The sequence below is a fragment of the Babylonia areolata genome, chromosome 2 (assembly GCF_041734735.1).
Source record: "Babylonia areolata isolate BAREFJ2019XMU chromosome 2, ASM4173473v1, whole genome shotgun sequence".
NCBI lineage: Eukaryota > Metazoa > Mollusca > Gastropoda > Neogastropoda > Buccinidae > Babylonia > Babylonia areolata.
Genome location: NC_134877.1, coordinates 57818232 through 57833484, shown reverse-complemented (window position 1 = coordinate 57833484; position 15253 = coordinate 57818232). Strand labels below are relative to the sequence as shown.

Below are 15253 nucleotides of genomic sequence, written 5' to 3'. Positions count from 1 at the left end.
CATATCGTTCGCTTTAGTCTCTTTTTACACGTCGGTTAATAGAGTGAGCAAGTGGCGCCTTTTATATCATCCCAGCCAACGAAGGAAGGAACGAAAATGGGAAGTAGGAGTAAAGAACATGACTGCAGCGTTTGGAAAGACGCCAACAACCAGGCTCCCCTCACAGATGACGGAGAAAGCGAAAGAGAGAGAAAAACAGAAAGACACATAGTGATAGAGAGGGTGGGCAAGATGAAAGTGGTGGGCATGTGTTGGAATAACAAGAACAGCGAGGGGGGGGGGGGGATGTAATTCTGTTTATCTGCATCAGCGCATACAAAAAATGTTCATTCTTTGTGTTGCTAACATTAATTTTATGCAGGCACTCTTCTTCTCACACAGTCTGTAGTCTTCATACAAAAAAGACTGTCATCTTGCATGACATGCAAAAACCTGCCCATCCCAATGCAAACTTTAAAATGTACCTGCCGAAAAACCCTCTCTCCGCCCCCTCCTTACCTTCTCACCCCTCTCACATCAACCTCCAACTTCCTCCCCCCCCCCCCCTTCGAACACACAAGCCAACAACACCGCATCCAATGAAAATAACACCAGAACAACACACGAAAAGCCCAGGGGACGAGACGATGCCATCAAACTGATGGGGGAGACAGGGAAAGGTATCTAGCTCATAAGCCTTGACGCTCACCCGGAAAAATCAATGGGCTGTCCCAAGCCCTCGACAGGAGTGTTCCGTATCCTCGGTCATCTAGGGTTTGGGGAGTTATGTGGGAGGGGGGGGAGCTGCCATGTTGGCAGCCTTCCAAAACGCTGCAGCCATTGACTCCATGCTGATGCTAAGGATTGCCTTCTGTGGTGAGGGGGGCTGAAAGAGAGAGAGAGAGAAAGAAAGAGGAGAGAGTTAGGGGTGGGGCTTGGGTGCTGAGATGGTGCAAGAATTGGGTTGAGGTTTTGCAGGTAGCGGTGGTTAGAACCGTTCAGGGTGATTTTGTTTATGTTAATGTTTGTTTCTGTTGTTGTTGTTGTCGTGGTTTCTTTCTTTAACTAACCTCTCCGTCTCTCCATCCTCCCATTATTTTTAAACCCCGAGCCCAGCTTCCCCCTCCTACTCCCAACTCATCCATGTCCTAGAAGGTATGCATAGTATTTGATTCTCTCTCTGTCTGTCTGTTTGTCTGCCTGTAATCAGACGCAGCGCTTGCCCACATTTCTTAACAAACTCGCATTAAGTTTGTCACAGGGATAACTTCACGTTTGACACATACGGAGTTCATCCGCTGCTTACGGCATGAGTTACAGAAATGGCGATTTTGAAGCGCTTGCACCGTCGAGGGAGAATTTGAGAACACTTTCACTGGCGATGAAGTAAACTCGTGGAATTAAGGCTCAAGATCACGAGATCAAAGCTGGTGGACAAGGGCCAGTTTTCTTTGTTTGTGTATGATTAGTGTTGTGTGCTTTTCATTTTGGATGGATTTCGTTCATCACTTTAGGAGTGTTTTCAGTCTGTTCAGGAGATGAGTTCCTGTCCATGCATTGAGCTGCTCTGAATAGGCAATCGCCACGGTTCACCACAGTCCGTCAGAGATGAGCAGTAAGTTCATCATTATCACAATGTAACGTGTGTACCGTTTCTATCCCTTCTGGGTAAAAATATTGAAACCGTTGTAAGCGTTTGAAAGTCGAACGAATTGGGAATATGGCTGCTGGGGCGATGGAGTCTGTTGGCTCTCAGTGTGTGTGTGTGTGTGTGTGTGTGTGTGTGTGTGTGTGTGTGTGTGTGTGTGTGTGTGTGTGTGTTTACGTGCCTGAATACGTGAGTTAAAGTTTGAAGAGGGGTGGCTAAGACAGACATGCATGGACAAATCTTAACAGACTGTTGCATGTAAAACTTAAAATCATTCTTTAATGCAATCAAGTTGTGAGAGTGCCTAGCTGTTACTACGAATGGATACAGTGCTTTAAACAGCTTCCCCCTTGTGCAGGCAGCATCAGATCTAGGGGGCAAGCAACAGCGTGCATCTTGCAAAATGATCCATATCACCAATAATATTCATAGCAGTCACCCAAATTGACAGCAAATTATTTCAGATCCGTCCTGACATGAGAGAATTTCTTTCTTTCATTCCAGTCATATAGAAAGATGAGACCGTACTCTGCAGGCTTCAAAAGGTCATTCTTCTCTGATATTTTACCTCTCGAGAGGTGAAGAAGCTCTATGGTGTGTGCCGTGCAACCAGCCTCTCTGTATCAAACATCAACTGATCGACTGCTGAGGTCTACACGATGCTAGGCACAGTTTACTGCAAGTTCCACGAAGACCTTATTCCGAGATGTTTCCCCCAAGGACAGAAATATTTTCAATCTGATTTAAAGTTTTAGTGGCTTCAACAACACGTGGGTGAAGTGATCTTTTTTGGTGTTGTTTTGATATACCTTTTAATTGTATTTTGGTTTTTCATTGACTGGTTATTAAGAACTGACGGGTATTCAGTGAAATGGCCCATTTGTGGTCAAATTAACACTAACAAGTCAGCAGACCAGAGTTCTCGCACGCTGTGCCAGAAACAGGAAATCCTTGAGGAAGGAACGGGAGAGTGCAGAAAATGGAGGATTTTGGTATGAGAAGTTTAAAAGACGGGGGAAAGTGATCTCGCTAGTTCGGGCGCTATGAAACTGGGAAAGTGAAATAACCTTCTGTGATAAATAAATCTCTGGCACACGAAAATCAGTGGGTTGCCCTGGAAGTGTTTCTTGTCTCAGTTGTTAGCCCATCTTCAAATAAATTGCGATGTTGGGAGCAGCAGATAATTTCCTCTTTTCTTCTTCTTCTCATACTATCCCTCTTTCCCTTCTCTTCTCCTTCTTCACGCAACCCCCGAACTCCTCTCTTCTCATCTTTCTCCTCCTGTTTCTTCCTCCTTTTCTTTCTCCTCCTCATTCTCATTCATTATTGTTGATCGTGCTGTTTTTATTTTTACTCCTTTTTTTTTCCTCTGCACGTTCACCTCCTCCACCTCTTTCACTTCCTCTTCCTCCTCCACCTCTGTCTTCTTCTACCTCTACTTCTTTTTCTTCATCAGCTTTTTCTCCACATTTTTGCTCCTCCTCGTTTTCCTCCTGCTCACCACCTTCCTCCACCCTCCTCTTCCTCTTCATCCCCCTGCTGCTGCAGAGGAAGGCCATCCCCAGGGAGACTGGGGTGAGGGAAACCTCCTGTAGGAGGGGAAGGGCAAGTGTCTGGCCAGTGATCTATGATCAGAGAGATACTGGAGGGCGCTTCCCTGTCCTCTGCATTGGAACACTGGGAGCAATTTGGATGCAGCCTTGCCACTTGCGTGTTTGGGTGTACGGGTATCTACGTTTCATGCCAAGTGCGCGCGCATTCTTCATTGGCATTCTTTCGCTCAGTGGTCACTTTGACATCCTCTGTTCTGACTGACACAGCCTCACAGAAGCTCATGCTGTTGCAACACACATGCACATGCCACCAGTCCATAAAAATGTCGCTATATTTATGTATGGCCTTACGTGCTTTCTGTTTCGTGAATGTAGGCACTGTAGTTGGATGGCGACTTTGCATGCCGTAGTCCACCGCAATGTTGATGTCTCAACACCTTCCACGCTGTGATAATCACATGTTGTGGTCGACACCCCCTCAGATGGAACGGCCGACAGGTATGACCATCTCAAGGGAAAGGGGTGACAGGATGGGAAGGGCTGTCGGGGATGGGAAGGGGGAAGAGGACAGAGTAAGGAAGTGAGAGGGAAGGACGGGGTTGGTGAGGGTGAGCTATCGAACAAACCTCCACAGGCAGTGTTGTGTGCATGGAGCGGCTAATGAAGATGTGTGCATGGCAGCCCTCCTGCACAGGGCGCACAGCTCTGATCACGTCACTCACAGCCACATGCCCGCCCCCCCAGCTCCCCCATCCCCCTTCCCCTTCACCAGCCCACCGGCCAGATGAAGCGGTGGCACGAACCCACTCAAGCATACGAGAAAAGTTTCCGGGAGGGGGAAAGGAGGAGAGGGGTAGGGGAGAGAGAAGAAATTTATCCAGCTGATGAAACATTCCGGGAAAAAAATCAATGGATCGCCAGGGGGCCCATGCCGACTGTTGGAGTGGTGTGTATCTCTCTGCTCGGGGCCAGTCGTCAAGGGAATTGGGAGGCTGACCGCCTTCCACCCCTCTGGCCTGCCTGTTGCATAACTCTGGCACTCTGACCGCTTTTCACACGCTGCCCGTCTGTCCGTCTGTCTTTCTGTCTGTTCGCTCTTTTGTGCCATGACGCAATTCACGTTCTTATTTCTTTATTCTGTCAAGCTGAGATTTGACAATCTGATAAGCTCCGATATTTTCTCTGTTTGAGGCACATTTGGAGCAGATCCGTTACTTGATCAATGAAAGAATGACAGCTGGATGATAACTATATCGGTATGGCCGAACCTTCAGCAGTCCAGAGGAAACAACCATTTGGCTTTGGCGGCATGGAGAGAAAGTTTCAGCTTAAGTTATCGAGATCGACTCTGCAGAAGTGTGTTTTTTTGTGTTTGAAATAAATGAACAAAATTTGTTTTCTTTCGGTTGGCATCGATTTCTAGGAAGTTAAACTTGTGGAAAGAGCACTTTATTAGGTATCGCCATCAGCCGTGCGTGCCGCCATCTTGATTGTGATCTCAAAAGGCTTGTGTGGTTCGAGAGCATAATTATTTTCAGTTTCTTGCCATGCCTCGGCGGTTATTTCCTTCACTGCAGCTACTCACAAACTCCATCATTTCTATGGTTGATGTTTCTTGCTTATATCATCGTCTCAAGTTTGCATCCCACGTCTTGTGGACACTGTTGCCTGCCCTTCCGACTCGTCACGGCGAATGTTTTTTGTTTGTTTGTATTTCTTTTTATCACAACAGATTTCTCTGTGTGAAATTCGGGCTGCTCTCTCCATGGAGAGCGCGTCGCTTCACTAACAACGCCACCCGTTTTTTTGTATTTTTTTACCTGTGTGCAGTTTTATTTGTTTTTCCTATCGAGGTGGATTTTTCTACAGAATTTTGCCAGGAACAACCCTTTTGTTGCCGTGGGTTCTTTTACGTGCACTAAGTGCATGCTGCACACGGGACCTCGGTTTATCGTATCATCCGAATGACTAGCGTCCAGACCACCACTCAAGGTCTAGTGGAGGGGGAGAAAATATCGGCACCTGAGCCGTGATTCGAACCAGCACGCTCTGATTCTCTTGCTTCCTAGGCAGACGCGTTACCTCTAGGCCATCACTGTCTTTGCAACCCCCCAGCACTCACTCCTCTGCCTCGCGGTTAATAAAACGTTCAAGATGAAATAGAGAATTTATTACACACAATAATCACAATAATGCTCATGAAATATTCATAGTTACAGGATGGGCATAAATACCAGTATGTTAAATCGATATAGAGTACGGAATACACACACACACACACACACACACACACACACACACACACACACACACACTCATATATATATATATATATCTGTGTGTGTATGTCTATGTATATATATATATATATATATATATATATATATATATGTCTATGTATATATATATATATATATATATATGGATCGATATTTATACACATACATGCACACACATGTATATATAATTATAATGACTTGATAATCATTTAAGAATATAGTTGATTTTGGTCGGCTACTTTTTTAATCAAATTCATAAGAGTATGAAACTGGTCTGGTTCTATGAGTTTTCAATTCAGGAAATCGATAGCGCGCGCGTACACACACACACACACACACACACACACACACACACACACACACGCGGTTGGGTGAATGCTTCTGTGGGTGCGTGCGGATGTGGAGGGGAAGGAAGGAGAGAGGACGGGGTAACGCACGTGCGCGTGCAAACATGTTAACACCTACAAACCGACGGCTACTCCTCTACGCTTAATCCCCCCTGTCCCTCCCCCACCGCCGTCCCCTCTTCCATACACCCTCACCACTTCCGCCCCCCATGCTCCCTCCCGCCCGTCAGTCCCATCCCCACTTCCCTTCTCTCTCTCTCTCTCTCAACGACAGTTGAAAGCTTCATTTTATTTTATTCTATTTTATTCAGGGAGCAGTTCTGCTAAAACGCCGTCTTGGTGTGTGTGTGTGTGTGTGTGTGTGTGTTTGTGAACAACAAAAACTGTTTGAGACTGCTCTTTTTTCTTTTTCTTTTTTGTTGAAAAGAACGATTGCTACCCCCGCCTCCCGCCCTCCGACCTGTTCTTGCTCGCGTTGTTAAGTAAAATGATTGTTCCCTTTTCTTCGTCCAGCCTGTGTCCTTCACAAAAATGCTTGCAGGTTGCCGCTAACCTCATTTACTGTCGTGCTGTTCGCAGATAGACTGAATTGATGCTTCCCTCTCCCTGTGCGTGGAATATTACCCATGGAGGGTGTTTTCTGTTGTTGTTGTTTTGACATCCGCAATGAATTCTCTGTTATTGGCCTTAAGGGATTATTGTGGCGGATAGCAAAATATCTACCGCTATCCCAGCACCCGGTCACCGAAAAGATATAGCAATGGTTTCTTTATGGTGGCGTTAAAGAATAGGCCTTCAAAGGACAGTGGATGAAAAAGCGAGCAGGATTCATTCGGTGCATCTTGTACTGAAATACCCCCCCCCCCCCACCCCCGCTCCTTCCCTGTGGCGATTTTTAATCCCTTCTTTCACCTCCCCCATCCTCCTTCCATCTCCATCGTTTGTGTGTGTGTGTGTGTGTGTGTGTGTGTGTGTGTGTGTGTGTGTTTGATTGTAGTGACGCCCCCCCAAAAAAACAAAAAACAAAAAAACACAAAAAAACCCAAAAAAAACAACAACAACAAAAACACAAAAAACCCACCCCAAAACCAACTTAAACAACAAAACTCTGTTTCTGTCTCTGTCTGTTTGTCTGTCTGCCTGCCTCTCTCTCTCTCTCTCTCTCTCTCTCTCTCTCTCTCTCTCTCTCACACACACACACACACACACACACACACACACACACACACACAATGGGAATGGAGAGAGACATAAAGAAATGCGGAAGCTGTGGATGGAAACTGGAGCCTTGACATTTGTAACTAGAGTCGCTAACCATGCACAATGTCGCCAAGGACGCACGACCATCAACTGACTGAGGCACTATAAAGTAACCTGCATTTGAGAGCGACAGCCGCGACATGAGGTTGTTGAGTTTGTTTACCTGCAACTGCGGAGTGAAGCGACAGGTCCGCTTCAGTTTCGCGTTAACCCCCTCCCCATCCCTCCCTCCTCCCTATTACACTGGTTGTCAGTTTGCGAAATAGATGTGCGTGTCGATTAAGAACTGTGGACGTGTGTTGTTTTAATCTCTCTCTCTCTCTCTCTCTCTCTCTCTCTCTCTCTCTCTCTCCCCCCCCCCCTTTTTATTTTTCTTGTTTCTTATATTGTTTCTGTTTTGTTTTTGTTTTTTGTTTTTTTTCTCTACTGTTTTGTTTTTTTCTCTTCTTGCTTTTTCTTCTTATCCACCTCCTTTTCCTCCACACCGCCCTCCTCTTCCTTCACTTCTTCGCTCTCCTTATCCTCCTTGCCCTCCTCCTCCTCTTTCTTCTGCTGCTGCTCTACCTTTTCCTCCTCTTCCTCCTCCTCTTTCTTCTGCTACTGCTCCACTTTCTCCTCCTCTTCCTCCTCCTCCTCTTTCTTCTGCTACTGCTCCACCTCCTCCTCTTCCTCCTCCTCCTCTTTCTTCTTGCTGCTCCACCTCCTCCTCCTCTTCCTCCTCCTCCTCTTTCTTCTTGCTGCTCCACCTTCTCCTCCTCTTTCTTCTTGCTGCTCCACCTCCTCCTCCTCTTCCTCCTCCTCCTCTTTCTTCTGCTGCTGCTCCACCTTCTCCTCCTCTTCCTCCTCCTCCTCTTCTGCTGCTGCTCCACCTTCTCCTCCTCTTCCTCCTCCTCCTCTTTCTTCTGCTGCTGTTCCACCTTCTCTTCCTCCTCTTTCTTCTGCTGCTGCTCTACCTTATCCTCCTCTTCCTCTTCCTCCTCCTCCTCTTTCTTCTGTTGCTGCTCCACCTTCTCCTCCTCGCCCCCCTCCTCCTCCTCTTTCTTCTGCTGCTGCTCCACCTTCTTCTCCTCTTCCTCCTCCTCCTCCTCCTCCTCCCACAGCAGCGACTACCCTTTTCTATTGCTGCTGCTGCTGCTGCTGATGATGATGATGATTCTACATCAGTTCATGTTACTTCTACTTCGTATTTCTTTTCTTTGTTCAATCCATGCTTCTTCTTGTTCTGTTGTTACTTATTAACTGTTCAGCACGATCGACTTAAACACGCATCTCGGTATGTTTAAAGTCTGCTCGGCGCGAGTACTTGTCGTCTTGCTTTATTTCAGCAGGATTGTCCTCAGCCCTTTCAACTTGATATATTGATGTTTGTTTGCAGGGATATCCAGGGCGTTATTTGTTGCCATCTCGGTGAAAGGTGTACGAGGAATAATAAGAGTGGCTACAAACGGGACTAAACTCGGTGAGTTTTTTTTTTTTTGTTCTCCTCGAAGTTCCAGTTGTGTTTTTGACACAGTGAAAACAAATTGGGTAAAGGTTTGTTCTGCTCTTAAAATACCACCATCTGATCATCCAGATCCTTTGATCTTTTCATTTTTAGCTGATTCTAATTACTATTTTTATGTTTTGCTTTTCAATTTTTCATAAGAGTAGTATGTTTCTGTTTGTCTGGGCAGTGGTTTGATTTGTGTTCCTTTGACTTGTAAAGAGTACTGTTCTTCATTCATTGTTGAATGCTGCCGTTAAGGTTGAATCATAAACATTTTAACAGCCTCTCTCTCCACCGCTTCTTTTCTTTGTGTCTATCCGTTTGTTTCTGTCAGTCCGTCTGCCTCTTTCCTTAGCTAGAATAATGATGAACACACAATGTGAAATCTGCACTCTTGCCTGTAAAACAGGAAAATATAGAAGTGCTGTTTCTGATTTCTTTCCAGTAACGTCAAAATTGTGTAAGGCATCGAAATCACGGTAGGGTACATTGCGATCCCCGTACACCGGCAGGCCGAGAGGAAGCGAGTCTAGAATCGTTCGACCTGGGTTCCAGCACATCTGACCTAAGATGGGAGACTGCTGTCAGCCCCAGACTGATTTCCCCTTAATGCCGTCAGAGGATTGGTTAGAGTAAGAGGGTTTGCTGGCGGTCCAGTAGACTCCTCTTTCCAGTGCTTAGCTTGCAGACATTTGGGACATAGAGTGTCGTGCTTACTGGTAATCAGGTATGGCATCCAGTCAGGGTTTGTTTGCATTTTATCTGTCCGGTTGCCTGTGTTTCTGTCTGTCTGTCTGTCTGTCTGCTTTTGCTTTACTCAAGTGAAGCGACAGGTCCGCTTCAGTTTCGCGTTAACCCCCTCTCAAGAACAAGTTCTTGTCAGAAATGTATGTGCTGTAAAATATGAATGTTGTACTAGTCGGTCTAGCGTAAGGCCTGATTCATCAAGGTTTTTTTTAATAGTATTTTTATCGTTACTTCGTCTCTGGATGTATTGTCTCGTTGTATTCCACACACTGTTCTTGTCTGTTCTCTCTTTAGCGAGTAGGACGGCAAACAGGTACAAAGTGAAAACTATGCTGCACCCCAACCCCTCCTCACACACACACACACACACACACACACACACACACACACGATATGCGGGTCCTGCAAAACAGTTCGGGTGCAGTTTGACAATAACATCATATATATGTCTGGCATCAAAATCAGAGTGTGGGTCGTTGTCTTTAACATCCAAATGTCTGTCTGACATTTTCTTTTTCAATACCTGTCTTTCGCGAGAAAGCTGGCAAAACCCAAATACGTGGAGAAACCATTTCTTTTCCTGCTACACTAACGGGCCTGAAGAAAATGAAAACTGGCCAAATTAGGTATTGGTGAATTCAAGACAGCAACATTAGTTTTGTGCCAGGCATCAAAATTAAAATGGCAGACCACAAAGGAAACGAATGCGCTGGACCCGACAAACCTGGATTCCACATTTGACTCAAAAGGGGCAAACTGAGTCAGTCCTGGCTTCTCTTTATAATTTCAGTGGACTAAAAATGGGAAATCAATCATCAGGTATTCATTATTGTGCCAGATAACCAAACTTTAGATTGATTATTCTCGAACAGCTTCCCGTTAAAGAAGTTGGCAGAATGGTTAAGACGCTCAGCTACCAATATAGAGAGTCTGTGAGAGCGTGGGTTCGAATCCCGCTCTCGCCCTTTCTCCATTTTTGACTGGAAAATCAAACTGAGCTTCTATTCATTCGGATGAGACGATAAACTGAAGTCCCGTGTGCAGCACGCACTTGGCGCACTGAAAAAGAACCCATGGCAGCGAGAGTGTTGTCTCTGGCAAAATTCTTAAGGAAAAAAATCAACTTTGATGGGTACACAAATATGATATAAGCTTTCACTCAAGGCCTGACCAAGCGCGTTTGGTTATACTGCTGTCAGGCATCTGCCTAGCAGATGTGATGTATCATATATGGATTTGTCCGAACTCAGTGACGCCTCCTTGAGAAACCGAGACTGAAACTTCCTGTTAAAACCGTCACAGGACCCAAAACGGGAAAGAGATGAAGAATCATTCTCATGCCTTCATACCGTCAGTGCAATAACATTAGATAAATCACACTCAGGCAGTTTCCCCTTAATACCACCACCAGATGACCAAAACCTAGAATACGAATCAGTTTCATTTCCCCCTTAATACCGTCAGAGGACCAAGTATGGAAGACATGAATCATTGTCAGACAGGTTCTCCTAATACCGAGGACCAAATTAAATGAATCATTCTGAGACAAGTTCCCCTTGATACCGTCAGAAGACCCAAAATGGGACAGATGAATCATTGTCAGGCGGGTTTCCCCTTAATACCGTCAGAAGACCCAAAACGGGACAGATGAATCATTGTCAGGCGGGTTTCCCCTTAATACCATAAGAAGACCCAAAACGGGACAGATGAATCATTGTCAGGCGGGTATCCCCTTAATACCATCAGAAGACCCAAAATGGGACAGATGAATCATTGTCAGGCGGTTTCCCCCATAATACCGTCAGAGAATTGGTTGGAATAAGAGAATTTGGAATCAGCCCAGTAAAAATGCTACTCTCCAGGAATTCGCTTTCACTCACTGGGGACGCTGGCTGTTTTTGTATTAACTGGTAATCTGAAGCGGCGTCCAGTCTGGCCGAATTCGCGTTATCTCTGTTGATTTGTGTTTATCTGTCGGTCTCCTCGCGTCATTGAGAACAATTTTTTTTTTTTTTTTTTTTTTTTTTTTTGTCACAGGTGTGTTTTTCTTTACACAGTATTTCTTGTCTGTCATACCACACGGCCTGGTTCGCTGAATTCATTTTGTCATTGTTGTAGTGTCTTGTGTCATTGAGTCCCTGTCTCTCAATGTCTCTGTCTTTCTCTCTGTCACTTTCTCTCTGTCTGTCTTTTTCCCACTTTGTGGATCTATATCTCTCACTCTTTCTCTTTGTCTTCGTCTTTCTGTCTGTCTGTCTGTCTCTCTCTCTCTCTTCGTCCCTCTCTCCCCACCTCTCTCTCTCTTTCTTTCTCTCTACAAACCTCTCCCCCCCCCCCCTGGCCCCCCGCCTCCCCGTCCCCCTAGTTTCTCTGCCAGAAACCATCTTCTGAATGCGAGAGACCCCAGACTTCCAAAACACACTGACATTTGGCCAGACAGAGACACCACCCATTGTTCATCGATAGTAACATCACTACGTCTGCGCCTTCCTACCTTACCCTACCCTACCCTACCCTACCCGGTTTTTATGCTGGAAAATAACATTGAAGAAACGAGTAAAAGAAAAAAAAAAGGAAACAAAAGAAAGAAAAAGAAAAGAAAAAAGGGGGAAAATAAAGAAACGACGAAGTACTTCTTCTTATGCAGCGTCATTGGGCCTTCTCCGATAACGAGAGAAGCAGGCAGTCAGAGTTAGTTATCTGGGTTGGCGGTGTTAATTAAGACTCGTCTGGACGAGATATTGCTTTCTCAGAGAGGTGGGGCTGAGCGGAGATGCTGCTGCTGCTGCTGCTGCTACTGAGGATGACAGATTCCTTTTCTTTTCTTCTTTTTTCTCTGTCTTTTTTGTCACTTTTTTTCATCTCTAAGCTTGGGGATGGGGCAGTCGGCCTTCAAGCGTCCAATGAGTAATGAGGGCTGTATGACGTATGACGGAGGGTAGACAGAAAAAAAGGGGTGGTAGAAGAGACAGAGAGGGGAGAATGGGGGGGGGGGGTCGAGGCAGAGAGAGCGGTAAGGGTAGAGAGGAAAAGAAAAGAGAGAGAAGGAGGAGAGAGAGAGAGAGAGGATGGAGAGAGGACAGGAATGGGTTTGGGTGAGGTGATAGGAGAATAATGGCTATGACAGATCAGGTGGGTTGTGGAAGGAACATAGACTGACAAAAGGATCTGAAAGCAGAGAGAGATATAATAGGGAGGAGGAAGGAAGAGGGGAAAGAGGGGGTTAACACGGAAGAAATAGAGGGGGGAGGTGGGAGGAGTAATAGAGATAATGACATATAGTTTAGCCTTCAGTCTTCAGAAAAAAAGGTTCAGGAGTATTGGATAACACTGTGAAGATTCAAAAGGAACGCATGGAATGTCTTCACTATAAAGTACGTGACCTTCAGTTTTCTTAAATCGGACATTTTACAACTGAGAGAGAGAGAGAGAGAGAGAGAGAGAGAGAGAGAGAGAGAGAGTTATTCGTTTGACCTTTTGTCTTAACCAAAAAAAAAAAGTTAAAAAGTATACAATAAGAAAGGAATGATTCCGAAGGGAAGAAAGGGATGTCTTTGCAAAGAAAATGGAGACATTGACCTTCAGTGTACTTTTTAAGTGGCCGTTTGATTCCACACCCACACCCGCCCACTTCTGAAGAGATCTGCAAAGACAAGAGAGACTGGGTTAGAGGGTATATAGATGGATGATCTCAAGTATTCTGTCTCTGGTGGAAACACCCACCCACATGCACGCGCGAGCGCACAATCATGACGCACACACGCACGTACACACAGACACACACACACAAACACTGACAGATACACACGCACACACACACACACACACACACACACACACACACACACACACATTCTTGAATAGTTGGGGTTTTTTTAATAGTATTCAGAATATGCAGAATAAATTCCTGAGTAACCAAAAAATGGGGGTGTGGGGGGATGAAAGAGAAAAAGGGGTTTGGCAAAGACAGACCGATAGAGAGAAAGAGAGAGGGAGAGGGAGTCAGACAGACAGACAGACAGTCGGAGATGATAGTAAAACGAGTTTGACGTCATATAAAACACTGCACATTGCTTCAAAATAAGTCTCAGAAACTACCAGTCAGACATGCAATGTAAAGCATGTCAAACTGTGCTAACTGTGTGATATGACGATGTGAGGTGCTGGCTTTTGTCTTTCGTTTTTCGTTCTGTCTCCCCCAACACTCCCCCTTCTTGCCTCTCCCACTCTCTCTCTCTCTCTCTGTGTATCTGTCTCTCTCTGTCTGTCTCTCCCTCTCCCTCTCTTTTTCTCCCCTTCTCTCTCTCTCACACACACACACACACACACAACACACCACACACACACACACACACACCACAAACACACACACACAACACACACACACACACACACACACACACACACACACACACACACACACACTGACGTACTGTCAGCAGCGGCAACAAGGTCACAGAATATCGACCCCATACCTCATGACAGTGTGGTGGAAATTCATGACCTTTCATTTTCATTTCTTGCTTTGATATTAGCTCATTTCTTTCGTGTTAGTTTGGAATTTTTGTTTGTTTGGTGTGGTTGTTTTGTGTGAAAGAAGGCCAAGAGGATTGTTCGTTGTGTTTTATTTTTGTGGGTGGTTTAGGGAGAGTTTAGGGTTGTGTGTGTGTGCATTCGTGTATGCGTGTGTGTGTGTGTGTGTGTGTGTGAGAGAGAGAGAAAGGGAGAAAGAGAGAGGGAGAGGGAGAGACAGACAGACAGACACACACGTGTGTGTGTGTGTGTGTGTGTGTGTGTGTGTCCCCAGATACATAGATACATCAACGGAAAGAAAGAATAAAAACTGTAATGGAATGGAAACAAAATGGAACTTTTCAAATTGTGCACAAAACGAATCACAAAATGAATGTCATCCTCACGTGCATTTGCATCCAAACAAACAGAGTATGTATCTTGAACTCTATCAAACCATCGACAGAGAGAGAGAGAGAGGTGGAAGGAAGGGAGTTAAGAATTTTTGGTCAGGAGGATGGATGATTCGTTCACGTGCGTTCGTGTGTGTGTGTGTGTGTGCTTGTATGTGTGTGTGTGCGTGCGTGCGTGTGTGTGCGTGTGTGTATGTGTGTGATAGACGGAGTGGCTGAGAAGCAGACCATCTGCAGAGAACTTCCAGAGAAACAAAATTGGTATGCACAACATTGCACAGACACGGGTGGAGAAGATGGGAAGGAGGAGGGGTGGGGGACGAAATGTTTTATTCATGTGCCAGTCAGGGCCTGCAGTTACAGCCTGTCCCCCCACCGCTCCTTCCTCCCTCCCCCCTCAGCCCCAACTGCCCCTTTCCATCTGCACACACACACACACACACACACACACACACACACACTCACACACAAACACACAGACACGCACATATACGCACGCACACTCACTTACACATTCGCACGCACACATACATACACGCATGCACGCTCACTTACACATTCGCACGCACAAATATATACACGCAAGCACGCACATACACACATAACGTACGCACGCTTACACACACACACACACACACACACACACACACACACACACACACACACACACACACACACACACACGCACACCGTTTGCTGTGCCAAGGGGACTCCGTGTGTGGAAAAGGTTCCGGCGACAACATCTGTCACGTTCCCCTTCCACAGTGGAAAGTGCAGAACACACCGAGAAAAATAATCTTGTGTGTGTGTTTGGTGGGGAAGACGATATAAAACCATTAGTAATTCGAAGTCTCAGATTCCAATCCTGTATATGTGGCAGACGCAGTTCTTCATACGTCCTCTCCATTGTGTCCAGAGTGTCCGAACAGACACCACTAAGTGGAACACCACCGAAGCAGCTGGGCAGCAGTTCAGGGTTTCTTCTGGTGTGTGGCCTCCTGGTGACTAAACTTTGTATTCGTATTTGTA

At 45.7% G+C, this 15253-nt stretch overlaps 1 protein-coding gene across 1 annotated transcript in view; it reads left to right on the top strand.

Annotated features, from left to right (window-relative positions):
- Nucleotides 1–15253, top strand: part of LOC143279524 (complexin-like) — a 307086-nt gene that overhangs the window by 170637 nt on the left and 121196 nt on the right. Inside the window, exon 5 of the mRNA XM_076583586.1 lies at nucleotides 8442–8525. The gene's annotated coding sequence lies outside the window, so the exon portion shown is untranslated. The remainder of the gene's footprint in view (nucleotides 1–8441; nucleotides 8526–15253) is intronic.